This window comes from Notamacropus eugenii, chromosome 4 (genome assembly GCF_028372415.1).
Source record: "Notamacropus eugenii isolate mMacEug1 chromosome 4, mMacEug1.pri_v2, whole genome shotgun sequence".
Classification (NCBI taxonomy): Eukaryota; Metazoa; Chordata; class Mammalia; order Diprotodontia; family Macropodidae; genus Notamacropus; species Notamacropus eugenii.
This window is the reverse complement of record NC_092875.1, coordinates 225504992-225517369: the sequence shown is the minus strand read 5'-3', so window position 1 is coordinate 225517369 and position 12378 is coordinate 225504992.

Genomic DNA, 12378 nt, shown 5'->3' with positions numbered 1-12378 from the left:
TCTCTCTGCCTTGAAACTGTGACCAGGGCCCCTTTCCCTGTGATCAATCACAAGTGCACCTCTCTGTTCTAGAACTGAGATCCAGAACTGCCTATGGGCAATAGAATTGCCAATAAGCACCAACTATATCCAGTGCCATCAAAGGGTCCCTTGTAATCTCTTTCTGAAGAACTGTTCAATCCCTTTACTGTCTCTGCATTGAAAGCTACTAAAACAGAGTGCACATGTAGAGGGTGTACATGCAGGAAACAAGGGGTCAGGGAAAACACATATCTTATCTATTCTCATTTGTGAATAAATGAGAAAAATAAAAATGGATACAAGTCTAAGTGGTAAAATCATTATTTCCTTCACCTCTGCAACCTCATAATAACCTCTTTAAACTATATGCACTGCCAACATCAAGGTCTCAGTTAGGAGTAGGTGGTTGTTTGAGGCATGTTCACCCATACACTGAAACATGACCCACTTGATTTAAAAAATCAAGGGTCAATGAATTTTATCAATTTTTTTGATTATTGCATTTGCATATAATTTGCTTCCTTTGTAATCCTATGTATTTTATTTTATGCATTTAAATGCATTATTCTGAAAAAAAAAAGGGCTATCATCTGACACCAGATTCATAAAGGCATGTGTGACACAAATTACCCTATTCTAAATGTAAAGAAAACCATGCACTGTTAGTTTTAATTTCTAGCACAGTTTATAGACATTAGTTAATTATTTTTCAGTTCATTTATGTGAATAAATTTAAGATCCTGATTTAACAAAATCTAAAAATTTAAAGTGTAGATACTGTAACCGTAAAGTTGTGATAAATCAAAACTTCTTAGGCTTAAATTTATATTTAGATATTTCTGAATGTAAATTGATTAATATAATTTTAGTTAATTGGTCTTTAATTTGTATACAGAATTGCCATTGTACGTGATAACACAACATAGTTCTATAACATATGAAGAACCAAGGCCTGACTAATTCAATAGATTGAGTGACTTCTAGCAAAGGAGAGAAGAAAAGCTAAAAAGGAACAATGCATAGGAACATATGATTTGTGAGCAAGAATTAAGATGGACCAAAGCCTTGAATTCTAAGCATAAACCATACATCTATATGTCATAAGCATTTTATTCAAAGACAAAAACAGGACAATGTTGTAATAGCAAGCAACAAATAAGACAATAAAGATTGAATGTTATCTTAAAACAGTAAAGAATTGTTACCAAAATGAAAGCTTTTCCTGAGTCAGTTATCTGTGCATGGTAAGAGTACTGGCTAATTAAGGTTAAGAATTAACATAAAATACAAGAAAGAATAAAAATTGAGAGGTAAAGTTGTGGTATACAGTTTATACTACTGAGAAATTATGTATTTGAATATAATGGGACTTTGGAGCCCATGTCCAAATCATCTAAGACAGAGGTTCTCTTGAGGCAGATGGCAGAGATCTCAATCTATGTCTCCATATAAAAGAAGAAATCCTGAGTTGGGTGGGAATTGCTTCTCTGCAAGGGCTATATTTCTTTAAAACTACCAAACCTGGATAGTCTCTTTCTGACAGCATCAAGGAAGTAAAGGCTATATTCCCCCACAGTATGAACTGTTCAGTAAGACAAAATTTAAGATTTTATTATGTGGTTCAAATAATCAAATTAAAAGAATGTGGAAGTATGAATTAATAACTCAATTTGAAAAAAGTCTAGATGTTTTGTCGATGGTAAACTGAGTTAATAAAAAGTCAACAAGAATACATCATCAAAAGGCTGATGAAATTTTAGACTAGAAGAGGAGAAGCATCATAAGAGTGGGGAAGGAAGTGAAAGAGAAAGAAAAGAAATACTTATAAACTGATTTAAAAAAAAGATTTTCTGGGATGAGTTTTTCTCAGCTTTTTCACCTTGAAAACAAGTTTGATATAATAAACATTTTATTTCTTTTTCAATTTACAAGCATTTCTTTCCTATAATCCCTAAACTGTCAGTGGATGGGAAAAAATTAATAATACTCTGGTAACAAATAAATGTAGTTGAGCAAACAAATCCCAATATTTGTCACATAAAAAGAAATACATCTTATTCTTACTCTTGATTTCAACAATTCTGTCAGAATATAAAAAGTATCCTTTATTTTCTGTCCTCTGAAATCATAATTGCTTTTTATATTGATCAGTTCTTGAGTCTTTCAAAGTTCTTTTGTTAAAAATTATTTTATTTATAGTCATCAATTTCTAAAATTTATGGGAACTCCCTTAATTGACAGTATTTGACACTATAAAAGTTTACCATAAATGTATTTTAATATATTTATATTTTCCTTTTTCTTTATGGTATAGGCCTAATAATGGTATTGCTAAATCAAATGGCACACACAATTTCATTTGTCTTAGGACATAATTTCTAATTGTTTCCCAAAATTACTGAATGAATTGACAGGCCTATCAAGAATGCATTAGCTTTCCTGTTCCCCTTGAGTCCTACAACATTTGTGAGCTTCTATTTTTTTTTCTTTTGCTACTCTGATGTATGTGAGGTGGAACCTCACAGATATCTTAATTCACATTTTTCTTATTGTTAGTTATTTTCAATTTTTAATGTATTCTTTAAGAGCTGAAATCTCTTTATTTACAACTGCCAAAAGAAACTAGTTGACACAATGGATAGAGCTCTGGACCTAGAAATGGGAAGATTTTAGTTCAAATTCAGCCTCAGATACTTACTAGGTGTGTGTCCCTAATCAAGTCACATGACTCTTGACTGCCTCAGTTTCCTTATCTGAGGATAATTAGGATAAATTAGGATAATTATTATACCTACTTTCTAGGGTTGTTATAAGGATAAGTTTACATATACGTATATACATATATGTATGTGTATATATATATATCACTTTGCAAACTTTAAGGAACTATGTAAATTCTAGCTATTTTAATTATTATTGACAGCATTTGAAAATTTGCCAGATTACAGTTTTATTTCTTTAAATTTGAATTAATTTCATATATATAAATACTAGAAATAAGAATTTAGCTGGAAAAATGTAAAGCAAAGATTTTTGTTCCTCAGTTGAACTTTTTCTTTCTAATTTGTTTTGTTTATACAAAATCTTTTAGCTTTAGGTCATCAAAATTGTAAATTTTGCCTTCTTATTCCTCTGTTTCCCTTGTTCAATTATGAACTCTTCCCTGATTTGAAAGGCTTAAGGATTTCTTACTTTCTCTTCTAATATGTTTGTGATTTTTTTAAAAATCTAAGTCATTTTTCCATTTGAAGCTTATCTTGGTTGTGATGTATAAGTCTAAACCAAATTTCCACTACATAGTTTTCTAAGTTTCTGAAGAGTTTTGGTGAATAATATATCTCCTCATCCCAGTAACTCAGGGTTTTGTTGTATTGAACTCTAAACTATTAGATTATTTTTATGTTTACAAGTTCTACATCTGATGCTTTAATCATAAACCTCTCTATTTCTTAAAAAAATACCAATTGATGTTTAACGTTATAAATTTTGAAGTAAGGTATTGGTAGGCACCTTCCCTTTCTCCTTCTTATTTTAATTATTGCCTTTAAAATTCTTAGTCATTTTTAGATGAATTTAAATATTATTTGACTAATATAAAAAATCAACATAATCTGATTAGCATGATGTTAAAAAAGTAAATTAATTTAAATATTATTTTAATTTTAATCATATTAATGCATCTTAGCCATGAGCAATTAGTGTTCTTGCCATTATTCAAGTCTATTGTTGTTTTTACCATGTGTTTTTTTAGTTATTATATTTGTATCCTTTCTGTGTTTGTCTGAGCAGTTAAAATTTGATATATTTTTCATTTAGTTTCAATAGAATTTCCCTTTCTCATATGTTAGATTTTGTGAACATATAGAAATGATTTTAATTTATTTTATTTATTTTGGCAAATGATTTTAAGCTACTAATTGTTTCAAATAATTTTAGTTAATCTTTTTAGAATTCTCTAAATCTTTCTATTGTCTAGAAAATAAATTACCTCAATTGCATTATTTTATCATAGTATAGTTTCTAGAATGAAAGAACATCTTTAAAGTGCTTAGCATAGTGCCTGGCACATAGTGGGAGGAGGAGAAAATGGAGGAGGAAGAGGAAGAGTAGTTGTAGTGATGGTGGTGGTGGTGGTGGTGATAATGATGATGATGATGATAATGCAATATTTCATTATTCCTGATTTATTGGAAAGCTTTCTTTTTGCCCCCATTACACATAAAGGTACCTTTTTGTTTTAGACTGATATTAATTAATAAATTAAGAAAATTTTATGTTATTCTTTTCCAGTGTTTCTTAACAAAATGTATTTTGCCAAAATGTTTTCTAAGTATATTAATACAATCATTTCATTATTTTTTGTTATTAAAATGATCTATATTTTATAGTTTTTCCAGTATTGAACTAACTCTTAATTTTTGATATAAAACCAACCTAGTCAAAGTATGTTATTTTTTGGTAAGCTGTCACAGTTCTTCTCTAAAAGTTTTGCATAAATATTCATTAGGGATGTTGATCTCTACATCTGTTTTCTCTTTTGACTCACTTTGGTTTTTCATCAAGTACATATTGGTATCTTAGAAGTAATTTGGCAGCATCTCTTACTTTCATATTATTCAAAAATTAATGGATTTATTTATTTTTTGTTTTCAGCATTCACTTCCACAAAATTTTGCATTCCAAATTTTCTCTCCATCTCCTCCCTCTTCCCACCCAAGACAGTATGAATTCTGATTACCATTCCCCCAGTCTGCTCTCGCTTCTATCATAACCCTCATTTCTCTTATCCCCTTCCCCTTTATTTTCTTGTAGGACAATATAGATTTCTATATCCCATTGCATGTCTTATTTCCCATTTGCTTGTAAAAACAATTTTTAATATTTGGTTTTAAAACTTTGAGTTCCAACTTCTCTCCCTTCCACCCTCCTCAGCCACCTCCATTGAGAACACAAGCAATCCAATATAGGTTATGCTTATGTAATTATGCAAAATACTTCCATAACAGTCATGTTGTGAAAGACTAACTATATTTAACTCCATCTTATCCTGCCCTTCGTTTATTCTGTTCTCTCTTTTGACTCTTTCCCTCGTCAAAAGTGTTTACTTCTAATTACCCCTCCTCCCATTTGCCCTCCCTTCTATCATCTACCCAATCCCACTTATCCCCTTCTCCCCTACTTTCCCGTAGTGTAACATAGATTGTGCTTGTTATTCTCCCCTTAAGCCAAATCTGATGAGAGTAAGATTCACTCTTTCCCTCTCACTTCCCCCCTCTTCTCCATTTAAAAAGTTTTTCTTGCCTCTTTTATGTGAGAGATTATTTACCCCATTCTATTTTTCCCTTAATCCATCTTCCTATCTATCCTTTTCTGACCCTTTAATTTTATTTTTTTAAATGTCATCCCTTCCCATTCAACTCACCCTATTTCCTCTGTGTACATACATAATGAATCCCTCAACTGCTCTAATACTGAGAAAAGTCTAGTGTTACAAATATAATCTTTTCATGTAGGAATGTAAACATATCAACTTTAGTAAGGCCCTTATGATTTCTCTTTCCTGTTTACTTTTTCATGCTTCTCCTGAATTTTCAGTTTGAAAGTCAAATTTTCTATTCAACTCTGGAGTTTTTATCAAGAATGCTTGAAAGATGTCTATTTCTTTGAACGAGCTATTTTCTCCCTTAAGTATTACACCCAGTTTTGCTGGGCAAATGATTCTCGTTTTTAATATACTAGCTCTTTTGACATCTGAAATATCATATTCCAAGCCCTCCAGTCCTTTAATGTAGAAACTGTCACATCTTGTGTTATCCTGATTATGTTTGCACAACACTTGAGTTCTTTCTTTCTGGCTCCTTGCAATATTTTCTGCTTGACCTGCAAGCTCTGGAACTTGGCTGCAATATTTCTAAGAGTTTTCCTTTTGGGATCTCTATCAGGAGATGACTGTTGAATTCTTTCAATATCTATTTTACCCTCTGCTTGTACATTATCAGGGAAGTTTACCTTGATAATTTCTTGAAAGATGATATCTAGGCACTGTTTTTAAAATCATGGCTTTCATGTAGTCCAATATTTTGTAAATTGTACCTCCTGAATCTGTTTTCCAGGTTATTTGTTTTTTTTTCTGTGAGATATTTCACATTGTCTGCTATTTTTGCATTCCTTCATTTTTGTTTCATAATTTCTTGATTTTTAATAAAGTCAATAATTTCCATCTGCTCCTTTCTAATCTTTAAGGAATTATTTCTTCCTTGAGCTTTTGGATCTCCTTTTCCATCTCTCTTATTCTGCTTTTTAAGGAATTCTTCTCCTCATTGGCTTTTTGGATCTCTTTTGCAATTTGGGTTAGTCTAGTTTTAAAGTGGTATTTTCTTCAGTATTTTTTTTGTGTCCACTTTAGCAAGGGTCCCCTTTTTCATGATTTTTTTGCACCACTCTCATTTCTCTTCCCAATTTTTTCCTCTACTTCTCTTACTTGATTTTCAAAATCTTTTTTTTAGCTCTTCCATGACCTGATCAATTCATATTTTTCTTGGAGGCTTTAGATATAGGATCTTTGACTTTTTTGCCTTCTATTTACATATTTTGGTCTTCCTCATCATTATGGCAAGGTTCTATAATCTGATTCTTTTTTTCTGGTTTTTATTCATTTCCCTAGCCAATTACTTGACTTTTGAACTCTTTATCAAGGTAGTTCTCTGCTTTCAGGAGGATTGCCTGATGTACTATCAGCTGCTAGATCTCCCCCCACACCCCCACATGCTGAGGGCCTAGAGCTCTTGATACAGCTGCTGCTGTTATCCCTAATATACTGCTGAAATTCTCATGGGCTTCTCCACCCCTCTGCTGCCCTGAGGCTGAGGACAGACCACTATACTCTCTCACACAGGTCCCACTGATTTTTTTCCACTGACCTTCCAATTTGTCTTCAGTGTTTTGGGATCATGAAGTCTGGAAACAGCCACAAGGGCCAAAGATTCAATCCTCCTTCTCCCCCAGGCTTGCTCAGTTCCAGTTTGTGCCAGGGCAGCCCACACTAGACTGAACTCTGCCCCCAGTTCAGCATGATAGACGTTTCACATGGACCTTTCGGGTTGTTTTGGGCTGGAGATTTGCTTCACTCTGTCATTCTGTGGGTTCTGCACCTCCAGAATTTATTTAGAATCATTTTTATAAGTTTTTGACTGTGTTTGGGGGAAGAGCTACAACAAGTCCCTGTTTTTATCTTGACTCTGCTTCCCTTTTCTTCCTATTTTTGAAAAAAAATTTGTAATATTTCACAATATTGAGATTTTCAAAGAAAGTTTTAAAATGCACTTGTAAATGAATGTAGGTCTGGAGTTGTTTCTTTGAAAGTTTCCTAATGACTTTTTCAATTTCTATTTCTTAGGTATAGGTAGCAAAATGGATAAAATGGGTCTAATAACAGGAAGACTTGATTTCAAAATACATCTCAGACATTTACTAGCTATATGTCATTACTTTGTTGTGGCTCAGCTTCTGAGTCTGCATTGCGTATACACTCATTTGAACAAAAAATTCAAGCACCAACTCTTCCTCCACTTTCGTTTTGGCTTGTAGCCTTTTCAAGTTGAAGGATTTACTGTCAGAGTAGTAGCTGACCTTGCTGCCAAACTTCATCTTCGTTAAAGGCATTTAACAACATGGCTGATAATGAAAATATGGAGGCAATCACCCAGCCTTTTTCACTACATTGTTAACTGGGCAAGCACAAAATCATTGTCTATTATCCAAAACCCATGCAAGCATACCATCATGTAACTGATGCAGAATACTCATGAACATCTCTGTGCAACCAAATGTTGCAACGTTTGGATTATTTCTCTGCTGTTTGTGGTAATTTTGATGTATTAACACCAACACAAAACATAGGTACTCCATTGCCCAGCACCACCCATATGTGGAAGTATTTATTATAGTAAATTAAGAAGTTTTAAATTCTGTAGATAAGTTCATTTACATTGGCAGCATACTTTCTAGGGATGTACTCATTGATAATGAGGTTATACACATGCTGCCAGAGCTATCTGAGTGTTTGGGAGGCCCTGAAGGAAAGTGTGGGAAAGAAGTGATAATAGACTGACTACCAAACTGAAGGTCTATACCAGAGCCATTATACTAACCTCATTGTGGTATACCTTTGAAACTTGGACAGACTACCAGTGGCATGCCAGGAAACTGAATCACTTCTATTTCAATTATCTTAGAAAAATTCTGAAGATCATTTGACAGGATAAGAAAACAGACACTGAGGTCCTTTCTTAAACTAAACTAAACAAGCATTCAAACTCTATTGCAGACAGTGCAATTGTGATGGGCTGTCCATGTTTTTCGAATGTCAAGCATATGCTTACCTAAAAGATTATTTCATGTAGCACTCACTTAGGGCAAGATGATGAGAAGAGGCAATACAAGGACACTCTCAAGGTGTCTCTTGAGAACTTTGGAAATGATTGTGTGACACGGGAGAAATTGGCCCAGGACTGTCCAGCATGGAATGCCTTTATCAGGGAAAGGCGTGTGTATGTGTGTGTGTGTGTGTGTGTGTGTGTGTGTGTATTTGTACATTTGTGTGTATATACACATATATATGCTTGAATACAATATATGTGTGTGAATATGTTTATGTGTGTATACGTCTATATGTATGTATGTGTGATATAGGTATTTTTGGAGCTATTCAAATTTCCCTTCCTTTATATTTGAAGATATTTGTCCTGGTAGCCTGTAGAACTTATTGTATCTGAATTGAATTGGTAAATTTAACCACTACATATATCTTGGAGTTTTTGACTTTACTTTTTCTAGAGGTTATATATGGGTTATTTTTTTTGATTGATATTTCATTTTCTATCTTCAGGAGTTCAGGCAATTCTCTTCTCTTATTTCCTGAACTGTGGTACTGAGAATTTTTGACTTATCATAGTCTTCTGGAAGACTTATGATCCTTAAGTTAACTCTCTGCATCCTGCCTTTGTTACCAATGTGTTTTGCATGCATAGAGGGCATGTTTTCATTTAATGTCATTTTTTCTTTAACTTCTCTTCTTATAGCTTGTACTTTGGTTCTGTGTATTTGCATTTACAATCTATTATTTCCTCTCTTTTTTTTTCCTTTGGTAAGATTTGCCATCAAAGATTCAATTTTTTTTTCTATTCTGCACACTATTTTTGCTGTTTAGTCCATAAATTCTACTCTCTTAATTCTCTTTTTTCTTTTACACCATTCACAATCATAATGTAGTGTTTCTGTATTTTGCTCAAATATCACAATCCTCTGTCTCCTCAAATATTGGATCAATTCTTTTGTTTTGTAGTATTTATTTATTTATAGATATCTAAACTCTACTCTTCCTAGATATGGAGGCCATGTTAATTCTATTAATGTTTTCCTTATTCATTTATCTACTTATGTGCAAGGTCTCTGAGTCCTCTTCCTGAGTTCTTCAGTAATTTCAGCCCTTTTCCCCACTTATTTTCCCCTTTTGTTCACTTTCTGACTCTGACTCCCTCCCCTCTGATGGTGACCTCCTCTGGGACCGAATCTCAAAGTGTCTCAGCCTCCCCAAACTATGGGTAATTCATGTTACACTAACCTAGGTTTCTGTTCTGATTGAAATTGGGGTATATAGAATTGACTGCAGATGGATGTTGAGTACTTTTCTATCAGGTTTAGTAGAGTATACTTTTCCCACTGCCCAAAACCCTCCCTACACAAATGTGTTCCGATATCCTATCAAGCTCCCTCTTTTCTTCGGTTCTCCAGCCTGACACCAGTAATTCCGAGAGCAGCCATGTTGGAGCTACAGGGATTGATTTTTGTAGTTGAGGTCTCTGAGGTTTTGCAGTGAGGGAGTGGGTGGGATGTCGTGTTTGTGAACTTTTTTCCAGGCTACACACATATACTCTCCCTTTTCCTCAGTTTCTGGATCTCCAAAGAGATCTTTTGTAGTGTAGAATACCACCAAATATGGTGCTAGCTATGTGACCCCAGCTATCATAGTTTTGAGCAGGGTAGAAACATCATTGCTATCTGTACTGCACCGAGCAAGCTTCCAAAGATGAGCTGGATCTCCATGGGACCAAAAAGAGGGAGAAGAGACCAAACTGTGAGGCTGGGTTTCATCATGAGTCTTTGTATGTCAGCTAGCGAAGCTTCACTACCAGTATTTTTTCCCTGCTACTCTTACTATTTTTTTAGATCAGCTAAAGCATACATAAGCATTTGCTCCAGTCTCCTACCCCAACTTGTAAATTTTTATATTCTCAATAGTCTTTTGTTTTCTGTTTTTGCAGTAAACAACATATTGCTAGGTTCTGCTCTCTATTCCATTCTGCTATTCCCCTTCTATTTTATTGGTCAGTTAGAGCCATGCACAGTCACAATTTAATCTTTAATTGCATATTTCCTTTTACCCTATTCTCTTAAACACCCCCTCTTTTTCCCTACCCTCTTGTTACAAAGAAGAGGGTGGTTAAAAGAGGAATGTGTTTGGAAACAGTGTTCTATACTTGATGAAATTTGCTTCCTTCTCCCCTATCATTCCCATTTGCCTCAGAAAGTTCTTCTGCTTGCTCAGACCTCAATTAAAGGTTTTTACCCTTACTTTCTATACTTTTAAAACTCTTTTCATATCCACTCTTTGAGTTTATATTGATGGTGTTGTTGATTATGACTAATTATTCTTTGTATTGCCTTTCCTTCATTTCACTCTTCTCCACTTCCCCTTTATCCTCTTATTTTGATTAACTTGAATATTTCTCTCATCATTTTCAAATCAAAATAAGCTTCATGTGATACTTGTTTTCCCTAAAACCTTTCTCTGTTTTTGTATTATCTTCTGCTTGCCAATCTTGATAATGGAGACAGAAAATTCTCCTACCCTCTCCCTTTATTTTCTAATATATTCCTTTCCCCCTAGTTTTCCTTTCTTCTAAGTGCTCTAAAACAATTTTGATTATGGAAATTAAAACAACTCTGAGATACCACCTCATACCTATTAGATTAGCTAATACGACAGAAAAGAACATATTTTATTCAATTGCATTATTATTTCTCTCTTTTTTTTTAGTTGGTTTCTTCTTTCAAAACTGTTAGTAATACAGAAATATTTTTACATGATAGCACACATATAAGCTATATCATTTGCCTACCATTTTTCAGAAGATAGTAGGAGATGGAGGGAGGATGAAAAATTTGGAACTCAAAATATTATAAAAATGAATGCCAAAATTGACATGTAACTGTAGAAAAATAAAATGAAAATAAAATTTTAATTAAATTCTTTTTTTCTTCTTAGGTTATCAAACATAAAACCACTGCCATTTTCTGTTGCTCTTTCAACCCTAGTAATTTCTAAGAGCCAGTTGCATTATTTCCCTTTGTAATAATACAAACTCTTCAGTAGTCCCATCCACTGGCTAACTTATATGTATAGTTGACTCCATATTTTGTATTTCAAAATTCATATTGATCTCTAGTTTTTTCATTGAGAATAATTGAAAGTCCTCTATTTCATTAAATATCCTTTCTTTTCTTATATAAAATTACACTTAGTTTTGCTAGGTAAGTTTCTTTTTGTTGTAAGGCTACTTTTGCCATTAAGAATATCATATTTTATCATTATTTTTTGTTGAATTTTGCTAAAGCTTGTATGATCCTCATTATGACTTTTTAGTACTTGAATTATTTCTTTCTACATTTATCTATATCCAGATTTTTCCCTGTGAACTGGAAATTGTTTTTTGCTATAATATAGTTGGGAGTTTTTATTTTGTGGTTTCTGTCAATATCTTTTTCTACTGATTTTTTCTTTTAATAAACTTCAGTAGTTCTTCTTGATAATTTCTGGAAGTATATAATCTGTTCTGTAATTTTTGGCATAGATTTCAGATTGCCAAATGGTTTGAAAATTACCTGTTCTTGACCATTATTTCAGGTTGTTGTTGGTTTCTTTTTTTAATATATGAGACACTTTACATTTTATTCATTTTTTTCTTTGGTTTTGGCTATGTTTTGATATTTCATTTTGATTGTTGTCTCCCTGTTTCAAGCTTTACAGGCTTCAGACTCCTTTTTTTGGTTCTGTATCAATTACAGGTATGGTGATTTGTCCAATTCCAATAGACATTTGCTGGGTTTAGCTCCTGTCAACTGTCTTAAAGATTCTGCAGTTTCAGACTGAGCCCTCTATTGCTTTCCTTTCTCCCCCACCCCAGCAGTTTCTATTCTGTTTACTTGCTTATGATCTGAATCAATGATACATATCTGGAAAGAAATTTAGAGGTCTACTCCCTTCCTTCTGCCTTTCCTTCTCAGAGTAGGAATCTA